The 27,333-nt window shown below is 42.8% G+C and overlaps 1 protein-coding gene across 13 annotated transcripts in view; it reads right to left on the bottom strand.

The window, feature by feature from the left end:
* lrch1 (leucine-rich repeats and calponin homology (CH) domain containing 1) overlaps nucleotides 1-27,333 on the bottom strand; it is a 415,951-nt gene that overhangs the window by 268,171 nt on the left and 120,447 nt on the right. Inside the window, exons 1-2 of one of the 13 annotated variants that reach the window (XM_069890280.1) lie at nucleotides 20,269-20,327; nucleotides 18,276-18,327 (exon numbers count right to left, since the gene is read on the bottom strand). The exons of the other annotated variants lie outside the window; for them this stretch is intronic. The gene's annotated coding sequence lies outside the window, so the exon portion shown is untranslated. Of the gene's footprint in view, nucleotides 1-18,275; nucleotides 18,328-20,268; nucleotides 20,328-27,333 lie in introns of those variants that run through there. 13 annotated transcript variants of the gene reach the window in all.

Genomic DNA, 27,333 nt, shown 5'->3' with positions numbered 1-27,333 from the left:
CTGGAAGTAATGAATCAGGTAGAAGAAACACAAAACTTGTCAGACTCATGTAAGACGGCAATAATTACAGTAATACCAAAGATGGGGAAGGATCCATTAACACCAGCATCATATAGACCAATATTTCTACTTAACTCAGATTATAAGATAATAGCAAAATTATTAGCAAACAGATTGGCCGACTGTGTACCAGAGATAGTAAAACAAGATCAAACTGGATTTATTAAGAAAAGACGAACAGTGGATAATGTCTGCAAACTTATTAATCTAATTCATGCAGCTCAAGGAAATAAGAAACCAACACCGGCTGTTGCCTTAGACACAGAAAAAGCATTTGACAGGGTAGAGTGGAACTACTTATTTAAAGTATTACAGAAGTTCAATCTGCCATAAAAATATATTAATTGGATTAAAGCATTATTTAATGGACTGTTGGCAAAAGTAGTAGTAAATGGATATGTATAGAAATAATTCAAATTAAGATCAACTAGGCAGGGATGTCCATTATCCCCCTCATTGTTTGCCTTAGCAACAGAACCATTGGCAGAGCTGTTAACAATGGATAACAAAATAAAAGGGATAAAAATAAAAGAGTATAAAATCAGTTTATTTGCAGATGACATCATAGTATACCTTATTTCTTTGGCTTGGCTTCGCGGACGAAGATTTATGGAGGGGTAAAGTCCACGTCAGCTGCAGGCTCGTTTGTGGCTGATAAGTCCGATGCGGGACAGGCAGACACGTTTGCAGCGGTTGCAAGGGAAAATTGGTTGGTTGGGGTTGGGTGTTGGGTTTTTCCTCCTTTGTCTTTTGTCAGTGAGGTGACCCATAGTATACCTAACATAGTATACCCATAGTATACCCATAGTATACCTAACAGAACCAGAAATATCAATAAAAGAATTACATAAGAAATTGAAGGAATATGGAGAAATATCGGGGTAAAAGGTCAACGCAAATAAAAGTGAAGTGATGCCAATAAGTAATGTGGATTATACAGAACTTAAAAAAGAATCTCCATTTAAATGGCAAGCACAAGCAATCCAATACCTAGGTATCAGGTTAGATAATAACTTAATCCACTTGTACAAACTAAATTATCAGCCACTAATAAAGAAATTGCAGGAAGACTTAGAACATTGGAAAGAACTACCGCTAACGTTGATAGGGAGGGTGAACTGCATTAAAATGAATGTGTTCCCAAGGATACAATAGCTATTTCAAATGTTACCGATTACCTTAACAGAGAAATTCTTTGATGAGCTAAAGAGAATAATAAGGAAATTCTTGTGGAAAGGGGGGAAACCAAAGGTAGTGTTCGATAAATTTACAGAGAGGTATAACCAAGGTGGTTTGCAGTTAACAAACTTCAGAAATTATTATAGAGCCACACAATTAAGGTACTTATCAGATTTTTATCAGACGAGAGAAAAATCAGACTGGATTAAGATAGAACTAGATAAAATAGGGGAGAAGGCACTGGAACATATACTTTATAAGTTGGATGAAAAGCTGGTGCAATATAAAAGCTCATCAGTATTGTATCATTTACTTAATATATGGAAGAAGATTCACTTAGAAAGGAAAAAAACAAATTATCAAATACCAAAATTGTTATTGATGCAAAATCCACTAATCCCTTTTATAACCTTTCCTTTAGAGAATGGGAGAGAAAAGGAATCAAAAGAATAGAAAATTGTTTTTTGGGAAATAATTTATTAACATTTGAACAGTTGAAGGACAAATATGGAATAACTCATGGTACAATGTTTGCATACCATCAACTGAAAGCCTATTTAAAGGATAAATTGGGAAACAAATTGAGATTACCAGAAGGAAGCAGCTTTGAATATGTGATTACAAACACAATGATAATTAAAAGATTTATAACAAATATGTACATTAAGCTGCAATGTAAGGAAAACGATGAAATAAGCTATAAACCTAAACAAAAGTGGAAAAAGGATTTAAACATGAAGATAAAGAATGAAGCATGGGAAAAGTTATGTTCTGGAACTATGAAGAATATAATAAACACAAGGTTACTCATGATACAGTATAATTGGTTAAACAGGCTATATATTACTCCTCAAAAATTACAAGAATGGTATCCAACATTATCAGATAGATGTTTTCGCTGTAGGAAGGAAATGGGAAAAACAATACATGCAATTTTGGCATACATTTTGGGAAGAAACTAAATCAGATATTAAATAAAATCACAAAAAACAACATACAAAAAATCCAGAGATCTTTCTTTTAAGTAACATAAGAAGTAAAGAATTAGGCCTCAAATTGGATAAAGCGCAAAAAAGATTCATTATGATAGCCTTAGCAGTAGCATGAAATGTATAATGTCAACTTGGAAAATGGAAGAGAGCCTGAGAATACAGCAATGGTACATGGTATTCCAATGGTACATTGGAAAAAAATAACATATAATTTAAAAAATAAAGTCACATTGTTTGAACAAATTTGGGAACCATACATGGAACATAACAGAGAGAGTTGTTGTAACAGGGACCTCCATCCCCTAAAATGATAAGGAGACAAAATGATTTGATTTAGTGTGTAAAAGTAGATGACACATTTTTCTTGTTTGTTTTTCCTTTGTGTGAAGACATTGTTTTATGGTTTTATTGTATTGTATATATTGAATATTTATTGGTTTGGGAGGGAAAGGAGGAAAAAGCCACTCTGTATATTTAATGAGAAATGTTTGTACATATTTTGGTTGATATGGTTCACAGTGTGAAAATTAAAAAAATATTTTTAAAAATGACAAAATTGACCCTGCTGCAACCACCTCTTCCGGAAGGTCATTCCACTCAGCCACCACTCTCTGAGTGAAGAAGCTTCCTCTCATGTTACTTCTCAACTTTTGCCCCCTAACTATTAACTTATGACCCCTCTTTCCAATCTCCCTTACCCTCAGGGGGAAGAGCCTATTCACATCTACCCTATCTATCACCCTCATAATTTTAAATACCTATCAAATGCCCGCTCAACCTTCTACACTCCAAAGAATAAAAACCCAGCATACTCAATCTTTCTTTGTATTCTAGATACTGCAATCCAGGCAACATTTTAGTAACTCTGCTCTGCACCATCTCTATATTATTAATATCCTTCCTATAATTTGGGGACCAGAACTGCACATAGTATTCCAAATTTGACCTCACCAATGCCTTGAACAGTCTCAACATCACCTCCATGCTCCTATATTCTATGCATTGATTTATAAAGGCCAGCAAAACCAAAACCCTTCTTTATCACTCTATCCACATGAGAATCCACTTTCAAACAATGATGAACCGTTATTCCAAGATCTCTCTGTTCCTCTGCATTCCTCAATTCCCTCCCCTTCACTGCATATGTCCTGTTTTGATTATTCTTCCCAAAATGAAGCACTTCATACTTATCTAAATTAAACTCCATCAGCCACCATCTAAGCCATCCAAATCCTTCTGCAGTCCCTGAAAACCATACTTAATATCCACAACTCCCCCTATTTTTGTAGCGTCTGCATATTTACTAACCCAATTTACCACTCCATCATCCAAATTATTAATGTAAATGATGAACAACAAGGGACCCATCACTGAATCCTGAGGAACACAGCTCGTCACCGGCCTCCATCCTGACAGACAGTTATCCACCATGACTCTCTGGCGCCTACCTTGCAGCCACCGTTGAACCCATCTGACTATCTCAACATTAATATCAACCTTCCATGTAGAACCTTATGGAACGCCTTCCTAAAATCCATATAGACTACATCTACTGCTCTACTGTTCTACCCTCATCAACCTTCCTAGTCACTTCCTCAAAAAATTCAATAAGATTTATCAAACATGACCTTCCCCACACAAATCCATGCTGGGTGTCCCTGATCAGTCCCTGCCCCTCTAGATACTTATACATATTATCTCAAAGAATACTTTCCATTAGTTTACCAACCACCGACGTCAAACTTACTGGCTGATAATTGCTGGGCCTACACCTAGAGCCCTTTTTAAACAGAGGAACCACGTTTGCAACAGGCCAATCCCGCAGCACCATGCCCCCCTCTAGTGACTGTTGAAAAATCACTGTCAGACCCTCTGCTATTTCCTCCCTGACTTCTCTTAAGGTCCTGGGGAAAATCCCATTGGGACCCAGAGTCTTATCCACCTTTATATACCTCAAAAGTTCCAACACCCCCTCTTTCCTAATCCCTACGTTCTCCATAATTACCCCTTTTGCCTCACTTATCCTACACGATTCCATATCCTTTTCCAAAGTGAATACCGACGAAAAGAACTCATTCAATATCTCCCCCATCTCATTCAGCTCCGCACACATTTGTCCGCACTGATTCTCTAAGGGACCAATTTTATCCTTCACTCTTGTTTTGCTATTCACATATTTGTAAAAAAACCCTTTGGATTTACTTTCACCTTGTTCGCTATAGCTACCTTGTACCTTCTTTTTGCTTTCCTAATTTCTTTCTTAAGCTTATTTTTACAATCCAAGCATCTCGTCCATATCTTGCTTCCTGTTTTTAATGTAGGTCTCCCTTTTATCTTGAACCATCTTCCTAATCCCCTTGAAAACCAGGGCTCTCTCGAACTTTTGGCCCTGCCTTTTACCTGAACAGGAACATAAAGATACTGCACCCTCAAAATCTCACCTTTAAATGACCTCCAATTCTCCTCTACCTCCTTCCCAAAAAACAAATCAGCCCAAACCAGACCCTGCAAATCCCTTCTCATTTCATCAAATCTGGCTTTCCCCCACTCAAAAACTTTAATCTTCAGACCAGACCTATCCCTTTCCATAATTATAATGAAACTAATGGTACCATGATCACTGGACCCGAAGTGCTCCCCAACATACACCTCAGTCACCTTATAGGTACCTCAACATATGCTGCAAAAAACTCCCCTGCACATATTTTACAAATTCTAAACCATCCAGCACTTTCACAGAATGTGTCTCTCAATCTATATCAGGAAAATTAAAACCCCCACTAACACAACCCTGTGCTTATTTCAAATCTCAGCTATTTCCTTACACATTTGCTCCTCTATTTCTCGCTCCCCACTAGGTGGACTATAATACACCCCTATAATTGTAACCTCTCTCTTTGCATTTTTTTATTCCACCCATTTCACCTCTCTTGACGAGCCCTTCAATCTATCTCGCATCAGCACCGCTGTAATATTTTCTCTGACAAGTAATGCCACACCCCCAAACTTTACCCCTCCAATTCTATCACACCTAAAGCAGCGAAATCCCGGAATATTTAGCTGCCAGTCACATCCATCCTGCAACCACATCTCACTAATCGTCACCACGTCATACTGCCAAGTGTCTATCCACACTTTCAGCTTGTCCACCTTCCTTACAATACTCAATATTAAAATTAATGCATTTCGGAGATTTCCCACATCTTCTGCTTATCCCCTTCTTTACTTATTACCATCAGCCCCCCACCCTTCATCAAGGCATTGATCCCTTTCATCCTCGATTATCCACCCTTCCACCTCCAAACTTTGTCTTCAAGCCTTCTCTCTTTGCCGACAAACCTTCTCTCTGCTGTCCTCCTTTATATGGACCTCTTCACGCAATCATACTAGTTTAAAGCCCCCTTAGTAGCCCTAGCAAATGCCCCCGCCAGGATCCTAGTCCCTCTGGGATTCAGATGTAACCCGTCCATTCGGTACTGGTCCCACCTCCCCCCAAAAAGGTTCCAGTGATCCAAGAACTCGAATGGCTGCCCCTTACCTCACCCCTTTTGCCATGCATTCATCCTCCACCTGATTCTATTCTTGCCCTCACAGCATGTAATCCAGAGATGACTCTCTTTACGGTCCTTCTTTTTAGCTCGCTACCTATAACTCCTTATATTCATTTTTCAAAGGACCACTTCACTCTTCCTCCCTATGTCGTTGGAACCGACATGTATCCCCCCCACCTTTAGGATGTCATGGACATGAGAAGTTACATCCTGACCCTGGCACCAGGGAGGCAAACCACCATCTGGTTTTCTATATTGTATCTACAGAATCCCCAATCTGTCCTCCTGAACATTGAATCCCCTATAACAACCTCCTCATCCTTTCCCTATCCTTCTGGGCTACAGAGGCTGATCTTTTGCCAGAGGTGCAGCCTCCACTGCCTCCCCCAGCCTGACTGTCCTCCCGAACAATACTCAAGAAGGAGTACCGATTATTGAGGTCTGCAGGCACAGGGGCCTTTTCTTGAACCTGACCCTTACCCTACTCCCTCCTAACAGTAAACTACTGATTCTCCTCCCGTGGCCCTGGTGAGACAATCTGGCTACAGCTCCTATCTATGACAGCCTCACTCTCCCTGACCAGAGCGAGGTCATCGAGCTGCCCCTCCAGTTCCCTAACCTGGTCCCTGAGACATTGTAGTTCAGCACACCTAGTGTAGACGTGGATGTCCGAGAGGCTAGAAGACTCCAGGACCTCCCACATCTGACACTGAGAAGCTCTCACACTCATACCTTCTCTTTCCCCCTCATCTTACAAAGAGAAAAAAAAGATATATATGTGACAAATATACAGTTTCACCTTAATCCAGAGATGCTGGTCCTCAGCCTCTGCTCGCCAAAGTCTCAAAGCCCCACTTCTTCACCGAGCCTCTGCTCGCCAAAGTCTCAAAGCCCCACTCCTTCACCGGGCCACTCCCTCACTGGCCACTCCTTTGCCTTACCCTCCCTTTTATTGTCCCTAAACCAATTAACCCCCTCACTCTCTCCACGCTCCTCCTCCTCCTCCAGAAAATCGCCCAAACTCCAGTCGTCGCCTCCTCTGACCTAGCCACATCCTAGTAAATCTTCTCTACACTCTTTCAATCTTATTGATATCCTTCCTGTAGTTAGGTGATCAGAACTGCACACGATATTCCAAATTTGGCCTCACCAATGTCTTAAACAACTTCAACATAACATCCTAAAAGCTTTCCTTACTTTCAGGGAACAACGTACCTGTATCTCCAGGCCTCTTTGCTTCTCCGCACTCCTCAGTGCCCTATCATTTACAGTGTATGTTCTTCTTTGATTTGCTCTTCCAAAATGGAACACCTCACACTTGTCTACGTTAAACTCTATCATTCATTTATTGGCCCTTTCTCCCAGTTGGTCCCGATCCCTCTGCAAGCTTTGAAAATCTTCCTCACTTTCCACTACACTTGCTATATTATGTCATCAGCAAACTTGCTGATCCAATTTACCACATTTTCATCAGATCATTGATATAAACAACAAACAACAATGATCCCAGAACCAATCCCTGAGGAACACCACTAGTCACAGGCCTTCAGTCTGAGAAGCAACCATCCACTACCACTCTCTGTTTTCTCCTACTCAGCTAATTTCAAATCCAGTTTACATCCTCTCAGTGGATACCTCGTGTCTGAGCCTTCTGAACTAAACTCCCATGTGGGACATTGTCAAAGGCCTTACTAAGGACAATATAGACAACATCCATAGCCCAGCCTTCATCCATCTCTTGGCAACCTCCTCAAAAAACATTACAAGGTCCGTTAAACACTACCTACCTCGCATAAAGCTTTGCTGACTGTCCTTAATCAGCCCATGGCTGTCCACATACCTACTGTAAATATTCGTGTATAATGCAACCCCTGTATAATGTGACCCCCCCCCCCTCATTTTTGAGGGGAAAAATTTTACCCCTGTGTATAATACAACCCCCCCCCCCCCTTCCCTCACCTGCTTGAGTCACGCTGGCCTGCTGGCCCGCCCGCTCAGCCTCCTGAGTCACACTTGCGTCTCTCCACTTGCCAGCCTGCCTGGCCTCCTGAGTCGCGCTCGCGTCTCTCTGCTCGCCCGGCCTCCTGAGTACACTGGCGTCTCTCCACTCGCCTGGCTGCCCAAGTCACACTGCCAACTACCGCTCACCCACCCAAGTCATGCTGCTGACTACCGCTCGCCTGCAGAAATTTTTTTTTTTTTACTCTCGTGTATAATGTGACCACCCCCCCCTATTTTTGAGGGGAAAAAGGGGGAAAATTTTTTTGCATTATACACGAATATTTACAGTATATATCCTATCTCTCAGAACTCCTTCCAGTAATTTACCTACTACTGACATCAGGCTCACTGGCTTATAGTTACTTGGTTTATCTTTGGAGCCTTTCTTAAACAGCGGGACAACATGAGTTATTCTCCAATCCTCTGGCACTCTTCCCATGGCTAAGGACAATGCAATTTCAACATTTATCTCCCTCAAGGTCTGAGGGAATATCATATCCGGCCCTTTATTCTCTGTAAGGCAGCAATCACCTCCTCCTCCTTACCTCCATAGGTTTCTTGACACCTCTGTTTGTTTCCCTTCCATCCATATGCACTTTGCCAGTTTGCTGAGTAAAAACTGATTTAAAAAAAACTAAGATCTCCCCTATTTAATGAGGCCCAACACATAGTTGACCACTCTGATCCTCGAAGGGACCAATTTTGTCCCTTGTTATCCTCTTACTTTTAATACATTTGTAGAAACCATTCAGATTTACCTTCACATTATCTGCCAAATCCCCCTCATGCCTTCTTTTTGCCTTCCTGATTTCCTTCTTCAGTATTCTCTTACATTTTCCATACTCTGCAAGTATCTCATTTGCTCCTTGTTATACACTGCTCCTTGTTATACACTGCTCTCTTCCTCATATCACCAATATCCGTGAAAACCAAGGTTCCCTTTGCCTGTTAACTTAGCCTTTAATCCGGGTAGGAACATGCAAACTCTGCACCCTCAATATTTCACCTTTGAAGGCCTTCCACTTGCCAGACACATCCTTTGCAGAAAACGGCTTATTCCAATCGACTCTCCCAAGATAATCATTCACTTCCACAAAATTGGCCGTTCTTCAATTTACAACCTCAACTCAAGGACCAGACCTATCCTTCTCCACAATTAACTTGAAACTAATGACATTATGGTCACTGGACCCAAATTGCTCACCTACACAGACTTCTGCCACCTGACCTGCTTTGTTCCCTAATTGGAGATCAAGTATTGCATTCTCTCTCATTGGTACCTCTACACATTGATTTGGAAAATGTTTCTGTACACATTTGACAAACTCCAACCCATCCAGTCCTTTTACAGTATGAAAGTCCCATTCAATATGTGGAAAGTTAAAATCTCCTACTACCACAACTTTCTGTTTCTTACAATGGTCTGCTATCTCCGACAGATTTATGCCTCTAATTCTCTCGGACTATCGGGCAGTCTATAATACAGTCTATTAGTGTGCTCACACCTTTCCCGTTCCTTAGCTCCACCCATATGGCCTCAATAGGCGAGTCCACAATGATGTCCTATCAATGCACAGATACAACATTTTCCTTGACTAGCAATACCACTCCTCCCCCTTTCATCTCTCCCCCTCTATCGTGTCTGAAACATCAGAACCCTTGAACATTGAGCTCCCCCCCACCCCACAACCAAATCTCACTAATAGCAATAACGTCATAATCCCATGAGCAAATCCATGCCCTAAGCTCATCTGCCTTACCGACAATACTCCTCGCATTGAAATAGATGCATCTGAGATCATTTCTATCATGTACAAACCTCTGCTTTCTGTCTTTACATGCAGTCCTCGCATAACCTTTGCCGTCCTTCAACTCACTATCTGCTCTATTACTCTGGTTCCCCTCCCCTGCATTCCATGGGAGACTGGACAAGCTTCATGCAATCAAACCACAGATCAAGAGATTGCATAACACTGATACGGGGATGGGACTGGAAAAAGGAGCCAAGGTATTCGTTCAGTCATTGGTGGAGCAAGCATAAGGACACTACACAGATGTGATGAAGAATCTCAACAGATCACGTGGAATCCACAGGAATACAGAGTATCAATGTTTCAGACCTGGGCCCTTTATCAGGTATACCTTTACTTCCAATGAATGCTGCTTAACCTGCTGAGTTTTCACAGCACGTTCCTGTATTATACTCGATCCTAGCATCTATAGATAACAGCAGCTCAAGGAGCTGGTGCCTTCTCCTGCTCCTATTTCTTCTGAATCAGATTCTGAACCAAGATGTACTGATAATAGAGTTAAAAGTCATGTGCAAGATGGAGAAAAGGATTGAGAAATTTAAAATTTTTAAAATTTAAATTTAAAACTTCTTAATTTATGACCTACAAAGAACTCCTTTTTTAATTTGAAAACAATTGATGGACAGGCAGGGGAGGAAGCATAAATGTAGTCTATTAGGGAAAAAGATGAGCTTAGAGCATGGATCAGTACTTGGAACTACAATGTAATGGCCGTTAAAGAGACTTGACTGATTTAAGGACAGGATTGGCTGATGCAGTCACTGGGGTTTAGGTTTGTTAAAAGAGATAGGATGGGAGGTAAAAGAGGGGGAAGAGTAGCCTTACTGATCAGGGATAGTATCATAGCTTCAAGAAGAAAGGATGCTGTGGATGGTGTATCTACTAAATGAAATTCAGAAATAGGAAGGGTGTAATCTATAGGCCCCCAAATAGCCCTTAGGACATTGAGGAATGGATAAATAGACAGAATTTAAATGGTGCAAAAATAACAGGGTTGTAGTTATGGGAGACTTCAACTTCCCTAATATTGACTGCCACCTCCTGAGTGCAAGGGGATAAATAGATGGGACAGAATTTGTCACATGTGTCCAAGAAGGATTCTTGACACAATATGTGGACCAGCCGACTGGAGAAAAGGCCATATTGGATCTAGTACTGGGTAATGAACCTGGTCAGTTGGTGGGGGAGCATTTCGCTGAGAGTGACCACAACTCCCTTGAGCTTTTGCATAATTATGGACAAGGATAAAAGCAGTGAGAATGGTCAAGTGTTTAATTGGGGAAGGGCAAATTATAATGGGGTGAGGCAGGAACTGGGGAGAGTAAATTGGGAACAGATGTTCTCAGAAAGCACAAAACTAATGTGGAGGATGTTTAGGGAACACTTGCTTGGGGTTCTGGACAGGTTTGTCTCACTGAACAAGGAAAAGGGAACAGTGTTAATAAAAAGGAAGCAAAAATATGGAAGCTCATGATAATTATATGGTAGCCAGAAAGGAACTTATAAAAGGAGCTAGAAGGGGGCCTGAGAAAGCAGAGGCAAGTCAGATTAAGGAAAATGCTAAGGTGTTCTCTGCAAGTGTGAAAAAGTCAAGTTACAAGTAAAACAAGAAAGTCTCCTGATACCGTGGTTGAAATAAAAACACGATGCTGGAGCCAAAGTGTTCACGGACATTTTCAACCTCTCATTGCTGCTGTCAGAGGTTCCCACCTGCTTCAAAATGACATCTATCATCCTGGTGCCGAAGTAGAGCAGAATGAGCTGCCTCAACAACTATCACTCAGTAGCACTAACACCTACTGCAATGAAATGCTTTGAGACTTTGGTCATGGCGAAGATTAACATGTACCTAAGAAAGATCTGGACCCACTGCAATTCACCTATCACCACAATTGCTCCACAGCAGAAGCAATATCACTGGCTCTCCACTCAGCTCTGGATCACCTCGAAAACAGTAACTCATAATACGGCTGGTCTTCGTAGACTCAGCCTTCAATACCATTATTCCCTCAGTGCTGGTCAAGAAGGCTCCAAACCTCTGCACCCTCCTCTGCAACTGGATCCTTGGTTTCCTCATTGGAAAACCATAGTAAGTATGAATTGGAAACAATGTCTCCTCCTCACTATCAACACAAGCACACCTCAAGGATGCATGCTTAGCCCACTGCTCAGCTTATTATACACCCATGAATGAGTGGCCTTGCACAATTCCAATGGTATTTTCCAATGAGGAGGGAGAAAGAGTGATGTCAAACCAATATTAGCAAAACCAAGGAAATAATTGTGGACTTCAGGAGGAAGTCAGAACCCAAACCAGCCCTCATTGAGGGCTCAGTAGTGGAGAAGGTCAAAAATATCAAATTCCTGGGTGTCACCATCTCCGAGGAACTGTCCTGGAGCCTCTATGTTGATGCAATCATGAAGAAGGTTTGCCAGGTTTACGAGGAGTTTGAGGAGATTCGGAACGTCACTGAAGACTTTCAAGAACTCGGTGTACAGGTGTACCGTGGAAAGCATTCTAGCTGGTTGCATCACTGTCTGGTATGGAGGTGCCAATGCTCAGGAAAAAAAAATTTAGATGGTTGTTAACTCGGCCTGGAACATCACAGGCACCAGACTTCACTCAATCAAAGACATCTACATGAGATCTACATATCTACAACTCTTAAGAAAGCAGCCTCTATCCTTAAGGACCCCCACCACCCAGGCCATGCCCTCTTCACTTTGCCTGTTTGAGATCGTGAACTGTGGCGAGGAAGGATGAGTGTGCACAATTGTTGCACTTTGTGGGCCACAGGGGAAGGTGTCGGGCGGTGGGGGGGAATTGGTGGGGAGGGATGAGTGCATGAGGGAATCACAAACGGGTCTCCAGGTGGCTCAGGACAGAGTGAAGGGACAAGGCTATAGTATCGTCAGTGGAACAGTTTCTTCTATAGGCAAATTAAAATGGGTCTAGCATTTCTGGGAGATGTACTTTCAGGCGTTTCATTACCAAACGCTTGATGCATTTCATAATCGTAGACATCAGTGCCCCAGGGCGATAGTCACTAAGGCGCAGTATTGTCACTCTCTTGGGTATCATTCCCTGTGGAAATGATGGATTGCTGCAGTGAGGTATTGAAGATGTCAGTGAAGCCCACTGTCAATTGGTCTGCAGTCCTTCAGTACCTGACCAGATATGTTGCCTGGTCCTACCACCTTGAGTGGGTTCACCTTGGACAGGGTTCTCTTCACCTCAGCTGTGGCTATGTGGGTGGCCTATTCATTGGGAGGGGGAATGGTTGGCACCTTACAGTGCCAGCAATTAGGACTGGGGTTCAAATCCCATGCTATCTGTAAGGAATTTGTACGTTCTCCTCATGTCTGCATGGGTTTTCCCCAGGGGTCCTGTTTCGAAACTTACTAGAGGTGTAGGTTAATTGGGTGTAATTTGGCAGCATGGACTCATGAGCCTAAATGATCTGTTACTGTGTTGTACATATACATTTTCTTTTAAATTAAATCTTTGGTCAGAGGGGAAGTGCTTGGAGGATTGGAGAATGGCAAATGTGATCCCCTTGATAAAAATAAGGTAATAAGGAGAATCCTGGGAATTACAGACCAGCAGGTTTTGCATCAATGGTTGGCAAACTATTGAAGAAGGTTCTTAAGGACAGTATTTATAAGCATTTAGAGAATTACAGTCATCTCAGGGATAGTCAGCAAAGGTTTCTAAGGGGAAGGTCGTGCCTCAAGAGCCTAATTGATTTTTTTGATGTAACAAAATAAATTGATGAGGATCGGGCAGTAGATGTGGTGTCAGGCATTCGACAAGGATTCCCCATGGGAGATTCATTCAGAAAGTCATGAGGCATGGGATCCATGGATCTATGGCTGTGTGGATTCAGAATTGGCTTACCTGTAGAAAGCAGAGAATAGTAGTGGATACAAGTACTCTATCTGGAGGTCAGTGACTAGTGGAGTTCCACAGAGATCTGTTCTGGGACCCCCTGCTCTTTGTGATTTTTATAAATGACCTGGACGAAGAAGTAGAGGGATGGGTCAGTAAGTTTGCGGATGATACGAGTGTTGGAAGTGTTGTGGATGGTGTTGAACGTTGTCTAAGATACAACAGGATATAGACAGGATGCTGAGTTAGGCAGAAAAGTGACAGATGGTATTGAATCTGAATAAGTGGGAGGTGATGCATTTTGGTGGGTCCAACCTGAATGCAGAGTACACAGTTAATGGTTGGATACTTAACAGTGTGGAAAAACAGAGGGTCATTGGGGTCCAAATCTCTCAAGATTGCCACACAGGTTGATAGGGTAGTTAAGAAGGCCTATGATATGCTGGGCTTCATTAGCCAGGGGATTGACTTCAGGAGTTGTGAAGTGATGTTTTAGCTCTATAATTTCTGGTGATCACACACTTAAAATATTGTGTTCAGTCTGGTCACCTCATTACAGGAAGGATGTGGAAGATATGGAGAGATTTACCAAGATATGGCCTGGATTGGAAAATGTGTCTTATGAGGCAAGGTTAGCATAGCTAGAGCTTTGCTCTTTGGAGCAAAGAAATATGAGAGGTGACTTAATAGAAGTCTACAAGATTATGAAGCATTAATAAAGTAGACAGCCAGAATCTTTTTACCAGGCCCAGGAGTAGCAAACACCAGAGGACATCTGCACAGTTAAGGAAGGGAAGTTTAGGGGAAGGCAACAGGGGTGTTTTTTTTTTTCTGCAGAGTTGTGGGTGCTTGTAACACCTTGCCAAGGGTGGTGGAGAAGGCCAAAACATTAGAGGCATTTAAGAGGCTCTTTGGCAGGCACAAGGATGAAAGAAAATGAGAGGGTTAGGAGGTCAGGAGGGTGTATTTATTTTGATAGCTTTAAATAGGTCAGCACAACATTGTGGGCTGAAGGGCCTGTACTGTGCTGCAATCTTCTATGTTCATCCACTCCTCCTGCATTTACGTTCTGGAAGACTGCCCAACAATCCTCATCCCACATATTCTTGCTCTTCAGTTCTTAAGTGTGCAGATATTTGAGGCACAAACTTGCATTCCTTTAGTCTGCAGTGAAGGATCATTCTTTAGGTTTATAATCTTTCACAAGCATCCGCCAAAGAAGCAGAGAAGTGGGTTGCACGGTGTTATGGTGACTGCATTGTTGCTTGGTTACTGACTTTCCTTACATCATGGGAAAGCACAAAAATATTGTGGAATATGAATAATTGAGTTCAGCATGAGCATAGACAACTCCCCCAAAAGAATTGTAAACTACAGGATGTGTTAATGTAATACATAAGGTTACCTGCAAAATGCAAATTCTAATGTTCTGATTAGCATTGTGGCAACTTTTGTAAATCATGTCTGTTTTAATAAAAGGAGGAATTGAAAAGATCATATGTAATCCTGGTCTCCCAAACTGGCAGCAAAAAAAAAACAATCCAAATCAATTGTACACACTGATGTAAACACTAGAGAACCCAGTACCAGATAATAGTTGTATAAGAAGGTCATTTGAATTCACCATTCTGAATGGAAGATTGAGTCATCTGATAAATGAGAGGAATACCCGCATTTGATCTTCCTAAAGGGTGGAATGAATAGCTTTGCAGTTAGTGCAACATCATGTAACACCAAATGACCCACGTTCAAATCTGACACCATCTGTAAGGAGTTGTACATTCTCCCTGTGTCTATGTGGGTCTCCTCTGGGTGCTCTGGTTTCCTCCCACCCTCAAAACAATTGGGGTTTGTAAGTTAATTGATGCATTTAGGCAGCACAGGTCTGTGGGCCAGAGGGCCTGTTACCTTGGGTCAGTCAATGCCCCGGGTTTTGATGAAGGATTCTGACTTGCATCTCTGACTGATCATTTCTCTCTGTGGTTTTTCCTGAGTCCTTCCAGCTTCTTTTGATTCCCTCAAGATTCAAGCATCTGCAGTTTTCTTGCATTTCTCTACTTTATTATGGTAAATAAAAGTGGGAAAAGATATGACAAACAGAGCTTCATGGAAAATTGTGCATTGTAATTGGAAAAATAAAACATTATATGCAGCAAAAAAAAAATCTTCTGGAGGAACTCAGCAGCTCAACGAGCTTCAGAAGAGAAAAAGAAGAGTTGATGTTTTTTGTTAAATTAGTTGGATGCAGAATTGTGGCTTGCTTCCAACTAATTCAACAAGTTGGAAGCAAACTTAATAATACCTGGAATGGCAGGTCACTACGCCGAGTGGGATTTTGGCAGGATGCATGCAGAGACCATACATCTTCCCGCGGATCAGCATTGAAAAACAGCATTGCCTATTTTAGACAGCTGAAGTGAAATTATTTCCTCTTGACATCTATGGTTCATTGGAAATTCCTTCCTCAAAGGGCATTGGAAGCAGTGTTTTGAAATATTTTGAGAGAAAAGGCAGAAACATTTTTGAGAGGTCATGGTTTACAAGCTAACTAAGGGTATACACGAATTTGGGGTTAAGGTAACATGCAGTTCACCACAATCTTTTCAAATGGTGTAATATGCTTGTGGGAATGGGTGTCCTATTCCTACTCCCAAGTCGCATGTCCTTGTGTTAGTGTGTGGAACTGACTCTCCAAATGCTATACATTGATTAAGCTTTCGCTCTCTCTTCATCAATCACTTCCTTGTGCCAGCAACAAATACTGGATGCAGTGGGAGATCCACAATGAAAGCCGTACCAGGGTACAGCAAACAACCCATAGTCGTGACATCATGTTATGAAACTGTGCAGCTACATGCATTCCATGCTCACTTCAAGCCACCAGGGAGGTCTCATTCACATCAACCACAATCATCAAGTTTTGTGGATAATACAACAGTAGTTGGCCTCATCATCTACAATGAGTTACCTTACAATTGAGATTGGGAGGCTCGTCAAATGGTGTACAAAAACTTGAGTCTCAACGTGGATGAGAAAGGAGAAGATTGTTGACTTAAAGAGGCTGAAGGTCGACCGTTCTCCATTACACATCAATGGTTCCATCATGGAGAAAAAAGTAGAGAGCACAAAGTTCTTTGCTGTGCACTATTACTGTGTTCTATCCTGGACCCACAACTCCTCCTCATTAGTCAGGCTCTTTCAAATATTTCGTGGGGAGAGGGGGGGTGCTATACCACTTCCTCCCTCCGCCTTACCAACTAACATGCATGCTTATATTGCATTAGTTAGAACCACATAATTTATGATGTAGAGGTGCTGGAGCTGTTGGAATCTCTCTTCCACAGCACCCCTCCGAGTTCTGCTAGGTGGCTACCTAGCTGGCCTAATGATAGTGCTGACCCAGAGCCAGAGCCTCTGAATTTCTGTTCGTGAAGTCTACTGCAGACAGTAGTCACTGACATATCCATACTTAACTACTGAAGAATGTTTCTGATCTGTCGGATATATGTTTGGAGATTTTTCTTCATTATGATGACAATTCTTCTGTCACCAGCAGTGGAGGTCTTCCTTGGAATACCAGTCCCTTTGTGATTACTGAACCAGCTAGTTCCAAACTGTTTATTTTGGTAATCCTAAGGGTTAGGTGTTTTACAGCCTCATAACCACTTCTTTGACTTTCATTGGCACAACTCTAGTTCCTCATGTTGAAAAAATGGAAACGACTGACTCCAAAGGTGATCTAAAACTTCTAACCTTAACCAAAAGTGGATTAACTACCACCTGGGCCTTAGGTTGAGCTTTCGTAAGCACCCCCCCCCCACCCTGACCTGTCCTGCCACAGGCCCGGGGTACCCCTGGCACCCCTCACTCCCCAGCAAGGCCCTGGCCACCCCCCATCCAGACGCCACTCGCTACTGGCCTCTCATTTAGGTGCTTAGGTTTGATGGGGGTTGGGGATGGGAAGAAGAGGATGAATTAATTTATACAAAGGTTGTAACTTGTTAAATGCTAATTTCCCTGTACTGTAAAGTCTATGGGGAATTCATTAGCCACCCAACTGCAAATATCATCCTTTAAAAATAAATGCTCTGTTCTCGCAGAAACATCTGGAGACAGTGAATGCGAGTCACAAATCCAGCTGGCCTCAGTAGCCAACTCCGACTAGTGATTGCTTCTCCCACCATTCCCACTAATCACGGTTCCCAATAGAAACTGTTCGCTGCTTGCAACCCAGTTACTCTACACCCACACTCTCACACCGCCAGCCACATACCCTCCCATTGTTCACTTAGTGACTGCAGATGACAGGGTGGACATCAGTATTTCATAGCACCCCTTCCTTACACACGTCAGAAATCTTCATGCCATCAGTGCTGCCAGCTCCTAGAAACCACCACGCACATCACCCCGATAACGATCTGGCGCCGACTCTGGCTACAGACTCAGTCATCAGTTTCATGTGCGCAGTAAGTGTAAAATGCTTGTGTAAAAAGCCAAAAGTGACAATATCCTACCCAGGTGCTATGCTAAATATCTTGGTAAAGGAGAGATTCACAAATGAACAATATCAAGAGCTAATGGACCCTGCAGCATTGACCTATGAAACTCGCAGAGAAAATGATAAACTGAGACCAGACTATCCTTTTCTGAATATGCTTAAACCAAGGGGCTCAGGCTCCTTTACCCTTTGGGTCCCTCAGCCTCAGTAGACCTCAGCCTACTCAGCCTAATGTTTAATCCACCACTGTGCCTAGCTCTCTTATACTTGCATCAATTAAGCAATTAAACATACCTGCATAATCTCAAACATCCATGAAGCCAAATGTCCCAAATATTATGGTGCCCTGAAATGTATAAAAAGTGCTGTAATATCTACACAGTCAAACTAAAATGTAAACAATAACCTTGAATAAAATCTGAAATGTGCACTTTAATTAAATATGAATTGTTTGACAACAAATTTAAAACTGTGGAGCCCAGGGGCAAATAAAGGAAAAAAGTGTATTTGTCCCAAATATTATGGAGGGCATTGAATATAACTGATGTTTCAGGCAGGAGCAGGAAAGAAAGTCAGGGCACCCTCCAACCAGATGGCATTAACATCCTTTTCTTCCCTCTATCTCTGCATTCACAGAGCCACCCCTCCACTATTTAATTCTCATCTTTTCTCTCCTGTCCTCCTATCCGTGTCCAATTAACAGCTTTTGTCTATTGGTCTGTGCTTGTCCTGCCCTATCTTTCCTTCTCCTAAGCCTTTCAAATTCAGGTGCCGACCTGTTTTTTACTCATACCTTGAAGAAGGGCTCAGGCCCGATTATGTTGGATGCAGAGACTAGTGGGGTGATAAGTGTGGACAAGGGGAATCCTAATCTTGTGTGTAGGGAGAGAGGGGACCAGGGCAGATGTGCAGGTAATGGAAGATATGCGGATGAGAGCCGAGTTGATGGTAGTAGAGGGTAAGTCACATTTTTTTGAAGAAAGAGGCCATCTCTGATCATCTGGCATGGAAGACCATGTTCTGGGATCAGACATGATGGAGATGGAGGAATTGAGAGAAAGGCATGAAAGCTTTGCAGGGAACAGGGTGCGAAGAGGTGTAGTCAAGGTAGTAGTGGGAGTTTGTGGGTTTATAAATGTCTGTCGAGAGTTTGTCTCCTAACTTTATCTACTTTGCTACTAACCTCCACCCCGACCTCAAATTCACGGTCCACCTCTAGCAACACTGTTCCCTTTCTTGATCTCCGTCTTCATCTTGGGAGATAACATCTTGATAGACACTTTCTTGAAAAAACTCTCTCACCCTCCAAACTATATGGAGTTATAGGTTAATTTTGGTGTAATGGTCGGAATCTGCTTCTACTATGCTGTAAATAAGTTTTTTCTATTTAAACATTTACTGCGCCCGGTGATCCTGCTGTGATCTCCTCTACATCAGATAGACTGGACGCAAATTGGAAGATCACTTTGTTAAAAACCTCAACTCTGTTTAATATATTACACGCTCCCATTTTCAGCTCATTTTTAATTGAATGGGACTGTCACTTTAAGAGAACAAGTCAAGTTGCAAGCCCTGCAAGATATGGGAGATTGATTGTGAGTTGACAGGCTGGGGACAGCATGTATCCAAAATGGATACTTCTGGAGAGAGAGGAAGGCCTTGGAAAACACAGATGCAGAAATCATGTGACCAACATATTAAAGTCACAGTACCCTGCTTAATCAGGGGCCATATTTAAGGAGACAGCACACGAGCAAGGAGCTCTTTACTGTGCTGAAGTTGCCTCGTGTGGTAATAGACAATTTGTCTGATTTCTCCATGTTATGGGGAGTGAGTATGCCACACTGTGACCAAAGAGGAAGGTCACTTTCAACAGCTGATCCACAAAAGGATTTTGGAAGCAGAAGAAATACTACATTTCGGCTGACCCACAAAAAGGTTCTGGAAGTTTTGTAAAAATCACTTGCTTTGTGTCCCCTAGAAAAGGAAAAGGGGAGTTTGGATTGCCACTCACCTGAAAAGGACACTTCTCTGGAAGCACCTTAACTAGGATTTTGAGAGTTTACAAGAGTTTTTCACCCCCCTACTTCATGAACTTCTTTGCATCCATTTAAAGTCTCATGTCAGCATTGGATTTTCTGAGACTGAACTTTGAACTGCCTTTCCAGAATTATGCCTGAGCTGTAGAGCCCTGGGATATCGCACATACATACACCTAAATATATTCATGCATAGCTGGGGGTTAAGTAGATAAGTTTACATAAATTAGATGCACAATGTGACTTACCATCTACTACCATCAATTCGGCCCTCACCCGCATATCTTTCAGGTACACAATCCTTTATCTGATACTCTTGGGGGAAAGAGTGTTCCGAATTTTTGATTTTTCTGGATTTCAGAACAAAAGTCAGCTAACCCAGATTTAAGCCCACCTGAATTGTGCTGCTGTAACCACCCCCCCTTCCAGTTGCACTAGCGTCTCTCTCCACCCCGTGTCCCACTGCCATCTCTTTCCCCCCCTCGCCCACCCGAGTCACGCTGCCTTCTCTCCCCCGCCCACCCGAGTCACTCTGCCGTCTCTCTCTCCTCCCCCCGCCCACCCGAGTCACGCTGCCTTCTCTCCCCTCGTCCACCCTAGTCACGCTGCTGTCTCTCTCTCCTCCCACTCCCTGCCCACCCGAGGCACACTGCTCTCTCTCCTCCCCCCACCCACCCGAGTCACGCTGCTGTCTCTCCCCCGCCCACCCTTCGTGCTGCCGTCTCTCCCCCCTCCCCCGCCCAACCTAGTCGCGCTGCTGTCTCTCCCCCCCCCCCACCACCCAACCTAGTCGCGCTGCTGTCTCTCTCCCTCTGTTGTACTAGCACCAGGAAAAAAATGCCGGTTTTTGGAGCTTTCCGGATTTTAGATATCTGGATGAAGGATATTGTTAATTAATAATAAAAAAATTATTTTAAATATAACACAGTCTAGGCTAATTTCTATTGCTGCTGCTGTCTGAGTGCATAATAGCCACAATAGCGGGAATCTCCCACCAGCAACCCATTTCAATTCCTCACCCAATTTCCTTGCCAATATGATTGACCATGATCTCAGGCACTGCCAGTCTGAGACCACCCAAAAAATGATAGAACAGCTCCTCATCTTCCATCTGGGCACTCCCCAACAAAACGGCATGAACTGCTTTCCTTTAGCCCACTCGCCCCACCCATCATCTTTCCCTATTCCTTTCCTCTCACTCTCTCTCTTCCCTCTCTCTTCTTTCCAGCTCTGCTTCCACAGAGCCAAAACCTATCCCCCCCACCTCCACCCAGTCAATTCTCATCATTCTTGTCTCCATTCCATTCACATCCAATTGTGTCCGTTGTCTATATCTTTCTTTTTACTCATAGGTTGAAGAAGCCCTCAGGCCCAAAACATCAGATATTTATCTTTACCTCCTGTAGACATTGCGACTTGACCTGCTGAGTTCCTGCAGCATTTGAGTTTTTATTACAATCACAGTATCTGCAAGACTTTCGTGTTGCATTGTGGAAAGTATACTGACTGGTTGAACTACAACCTGCTCTGGGAATGCAATTGCCCAGGAATGCAGAAGGTAACAAACGTAGCCAGGTCCATCACAGGCTCCAGCCTCTCATCCAATGAAGACATTTATGTGAGATACCAACTGCATAAACCCCCACCCTAGTCACAACCTCTTCTCACTGCTACCTTCAGGCAGAAGGTACATAAACCTGAAGATGAGCTCCTCTAGATTCAAAAACAGATTATTTCCAACAAATTGAACCTCCCATTGTTACACTGATCAGAGACTGCTCCAACACCACAAAAGGACTGTCTGCACTGTTCTAACCTCTGTTGTTTTCTCTTCCACTATGGTAACTGTGAAGATTTATTAACTCCTTATTTTGAATATTTATTATCTATTTTTAATTTAACTTGTACTCTTCATTTTATTTTCATGATGTACCTATTCAACTTCAGTAAGAATTTTTTTATTAAGACATAGTTTATTTAACATACAACATGGTATCAGGACCTTTCGACCTATGAGTCTGTGGCGCCCAAATTACACTCAAATGACCTACAACCCCTGGTACATTTAGAAGGTGAAGAGGAAACCGGAGCCCCCAGGAAAATACCCATGCAGACACAGGGAGAATGTACAGACAGCACGGGATTCGAACTCAGGTCGCTGGCACTGTAACAGCATTGCACTAACTGTGCCGCCCTAATATTGCATCTATATATTGTACCATGTATATGACCATAAACTCATTTTCATTTTCAGAGGGATCAAGATATACTTGTGTATGAATCACAAAGGTAGGCAGGTTCAACAAGTTGAAACGAGGTGTATAGAATTAGACAAGAGGGAAAAATGTAAAAGGGACCTGATGTAAATCCTTTTTCACACAGAGGTAGCGAGTGTTTGATACAGGCTCCGAGAGAAAGTAACAGAAGTGGGACAACAATATAAAAGCAAGGATGTAATGCTAAGGCTTTACAAGGCATTGGTCAGACCACATTGGAGTATGTGGATTGGAGAGGGTTAGAGGAAGTTTATGAAAATGTTCCCGGGGATGAGAGGCTTAATGTACGAGGAGTGGTTGCTGGCTCTGGGCCTGTACTCGCTGGAGTTTAGAATTGGGGGATCTCATTGAAATATTCCAAATATTGAAAGGCTTGGATAGATTGGATGTTTCCTGTAGTGGTGAGCAAGGTACAGAGATAGGAAAGTCATCAAAGGATATGGAGAAGTGGGACTAACTCAGGTAGGCAATAGACAAGTTGGGCCATTGGTCCTGATTCTCCAGTTTGGAAGACAATCTGCAAGTTGCGGAGGGGTTGCAGTATCAGCATCATCAGGTTTTCTTCCAGTTGATAACACCACATCTGGAATACTAGACACAGTTTTGGTCCTTTTGCCTGAGATGAGATGTAGTTGCATTGGAGGGACCAACCATGACGAGATTCCTCAAGTTATTGGCCATGCCATTCCACCTCCAGCTATGCAATGACACTAGATCCATTATTGTTACAAGTATCCATCCTTCAAGATCAGTGTTTCAGTACCCTTTCATTTTGCACAGATAAAATTGGAGGACATAAACCATGCAGTTTTCTTTACAACATATTCAGAATTTAACAATTATATGTCAGGAAATAGGGCTGGGAACAATACTGATTACAGCATGGCTGAGAACACAAACACTCAAAGGAAACAACTCAGCATTGTGAGGGCACTGCCTTTCCGCAGATCAATAGAGTTCTCACAAAGAGACAACCTCCAGAAAAACACAGTGACTTACCTCTGCAGAACGGAACTTTATTTTTAAAAGTTGACTGCTAACGCCAAGGTCTGGTTGGGGACAGATATGAATGAATAAAAAACAACCTTCTCTTCCACAAAGCCTTTCATGGATAGAGGACAATTTCTGAACACCATGGAAAATATGCCAATTTTGAAAGTACTTCTCCAACAGTATATTTACCAGAGCACAGAAAGATTCAGGCACAAAATGCTGGTTATGCTTTATGTCGTATGGATGCTGTATGACCCGCTCACATCAGCTAGAGCTCATTTTGCTGCAATCGCCGATGACTTGGAACGATTGGGTTGGAGCCACACTTTGGATACTTGCACACAACGCTCTCATTGGCAGTGTGGTACAGTACTCTGAGAGTGGTCCACCATTCAGTGACGAAGTATTTTAGCAGACCACCTGTCCTCTCCGCTAGAGGTAAAAGGCCTCAAGGTATTATTTGGGACAGGAGTGGGAATTCAGTGGCGAGTACAAGTTTCAACATCAGATAACATCAGCAAATTCGATGTTGCGATTGCCACAAGATAGCAGACTTCCCAAACTGACTTCAAGGAAGCTTTCCTGGTACAAAAAGGGTAATATTACAGCTGTACTTTATTCTTGGAAAAGGGTCAGAGGCGTTCATCTGTGTTGCTTAATATTTATAATTTCATACACTGTTAGCATCTCAGCTACAAGTGAGAGATGTCAGAAGTGAAAACGATTAACTTTCTGTTGGCTCTATCCTGTGAGCACAGCATTTGGCTTTATTGGTGCAAGCTGTACTCACAATGAAACTCAAGTGACTGAGACTGAATTTCTCATTCACCATATTGCCAATTTGTACCATTCTGGGAAAAGTGGGCAAGAGGGGATTTAGCAGAAGTGGAAGATAGAAACATTCCCGAGTAGAAACCCAGAAAAGTCCCTGGACTTTTGTGGTGCCAGTTACTGTTTACAAGCATCATGCAGCCTCTCCAGTCAAACAAGCTCAGAAAGAGAGGTAAAATTGAATGCAGTAAAACCAAACATTTTGGAGTCATAATCCTACTGCCCAGAAACAGGCCCAGCTTGTCTGCACCCAATGATATGCCTCCTACTTCAGTCCCTCTTGCCTGCATTAAGACCACATCGCTCCAATCCCCTCCCATTCAGAGTTATCCACGTGTTTCTAAAATAAAGTTAATGTCCCTGCCTCCACCATTTTGCATGTGCCCATCTCACTCTAGTTGAAGAACTGTCCTTTCTCATTCCTTCTAAATCCCCCTGCCCTCACGTTATAATGATGCCCTCACATCTTAGGTTCTCCCACTCTTGGAAACAGACCATTCACATTGTCAATGCCCCTCATGATTTTATTGACCTTGATAAGATTCCCTCTGAACCACCAATGCTCAGGCCTTGTTCTTACAGTCTCTCTACCTCCCTAGTACTGAAAATTTTGTAAACCTCTGCTCCCTTCACAATTTTATCTCCTTCCTGCACCTCAGTGACCAAAACTACACAAAATATTCCATGCGTCATCTCACCAGTGTCTTCTCTAACTTCAACATGATATCCCAAAACTTGTATTCAATGCCCAGGCCGATGAAGGCAGGCATCACAAACATTCTCTGCACTACCCTGTCTGCTTGTGCTGCCATCTTCAAACAGCTTTGTAACCCAATCCCGAGATAACACTCTTTAGGGACCTGCTGTTAACTGAGTAAGTACTACTCTTGTTCTACTTACGCAAATGCAGCAACTCACACTTCTCAGAGATGAACTGCATCTCCCATTCCTTAGCCCAGTTCCTATCTGATCTAGATCTATCATTGCAAACCCAGTCCACAGGAGCATGTTTTCACGTCAACAGGAAAAAACATGCTCTCCTTGCCACAAACAGTTATCAATATTTACTTTTTGTAACCAAAAGTTACCTTTAACAACAGAGTTAACATCTTTTTTAAAACTATACTTTACAGAATATAATCGCTTTTTGGAAGTCCACTGCTATTACTAATTTCCATTTTGCCATTGGTACTAAAAATCTTTCTAACCTATATTATAATAAACTGACTCTGAGACCTAGGTCTCCACACCACCTCTGAAAATGGATCATCTATCACCTAACCTGAAAACTTGTAAGGACTGGAGACAGCAACTCCTCCACAATCATCCTCAACACTAGCATCTCCAAGGTTGCTTACAAGTTCTCCCTGTACACAATTCCAATGCCATCTACAAGTTTGCTGATGACACCACAATTGTCGGCAGAATCACAAATGGCAATGAGGAAGTGTACAGGAGAGAGACAGATCAGCTTGTTGAATGGTGTAACAACAACAATAACCTTGCACTCAATGTCAGCAAAACCAAGGAGATGATTGTGGACTTCAGGAGGAAGTCAGGGGAACACAACCCAGTCCTCATTGAGGGCTCAGTAGTAGAGAGGGTCAAGAACTTCAAATTTATGGGTGTGAACATCTGTCCTGGACCCTCCATGTTGATGCAATCACAAAGAAAGCTCGCCAGCGGCTATACTTTGTGAGGTGTCTGAGGCGGTTCGGTATGTTACCGAAGACACTCAAAAACTTCTACAGGTGTAACATGGAGAGCATTCTGGCTGGCTGCGTCGCTGCCTGGTACGGAGGTGGCACTCTCAGGACAAGAATAAACACCAGAGAGTTGTTAACTCGGCCTGCAACATCACATGCCATCAGACTTCACTCCATCGTGGACATCTATTCTCAAGGACCCCCACCACCTTGCCCTTTTCACTCTGCTACCATTGGGGAAAAGGCGACCACTCAGCAGCACAAGGACAGCTTCTTCCCCGCTGCCATCAGACTCCTGAATGAACCAAAGACACTGCCTTACTTTTCATGGACTATTATTTTTATATTTTCTAAAGTAAAGATGGTTATAATATGAATGTTTTGCTCTATGATGCTACTGCAAAATACCAGATTTCATGATTTGTTCATGACAATAAATTGTGATTCTGATTCTGTACACTACTCTAAATTGATCTTCCACCAATAGCGGCTGGATCTCAAACAATGAGGCAGAGTACAGGAAGGAGAGAGACAGACTGGTAGCACAGTGCCAGAACAACCCTGCTGGAGAAACAAACAAGGAAGCATACCAAATACTCGACTTCCTCAGAAGCCTGAGCAAATTCAGCATGGCCCTGAGGTCTCTACCAAGTATTATAGCACACCAGAGAAAGTATCCTGCCTGGGTGCATCACCACTGGGGATGGGAATAGCTCTGCCAAAGACCACAGGAAACTGCAGAGGGTGCTAATAGCATAGTTAGCATGACACTATGACAGCACCAGTGACCCATGTTTTGAATCTGGACTGTGTGTAAGGAGTTTTTACATTGGTGCACCAGTTTCCTCTCACCCTTCAAAATGTGCGAGGGTTGTAAATTAATTGGTGTATTTGAGGGGCATGGGCTAGTGGGCCACAAGAGCCTGTTACCATGCTGTATATCTAAATTTGCGTCAGGCGGCGACTGAAGTTCGGGCGAATATCTGGAGGAGGAAGAGCTTAGAGAGAGTGACGGGCAGGTAAGCTGTTAAATTACAGGGCTTACTGGGACTTGGGCCTACTTGGTTTGGGTTGTGAGTCGGAGGAGGTGGCGACTGGAGTTCGGGCAACTATCTGGAGGAGGAGGAGCTTGGCGAGAGTGATGAGGTTAATTGGTCAAGGGGCCAAGAAAAGGAGGGTAAGTATAGGGGAGCGGCCAATGAGGAGAGGCCCAGTGAGTGAGTGGCACAGTGAAGGAGTGGGTCTTTGAGCCTTTGGCTTGAGAGGCTTAGGCGAGCAGAGACTGAGGACAAGCATGCTGGACCAAAGGTAAGACATTCACAGTTAATTTAGTAAGGTGTGAGGAGAAGGAGGCAGGATTAGTGTGAGGTCAGTTTTCTGCTCTCCGTGTCACATGTATGAAGTCATGGAGTCTTCACGTCTCTCGGACGTCCACGTGTGCACAAAGTGGGCTGAGCTGCAGCATTTAAGAGATGAAGTCAGGCAACTTGAGCTGCAGGGAGTTGCA

This window comes from Narcine bancroftii, chromosome 7 (assembly GCF_036971445.1).
Source record: "Narcine bancroftii isolate sNarBan1 chromosome 7, sNarBan1.hap1, whole genome shotgun sequence".
NCBI classification, from domain to species: Eukaryota; Metazoa; Chordata; class Chondrichthyes; order Torpediniformes; family Narcinidae; genus Narcine; species Narcine bancroftii.
Note: the sequence above shows the minus strand (reverse complement) of the source record. Positions and strands in the feature narration are given on the sequence as shown.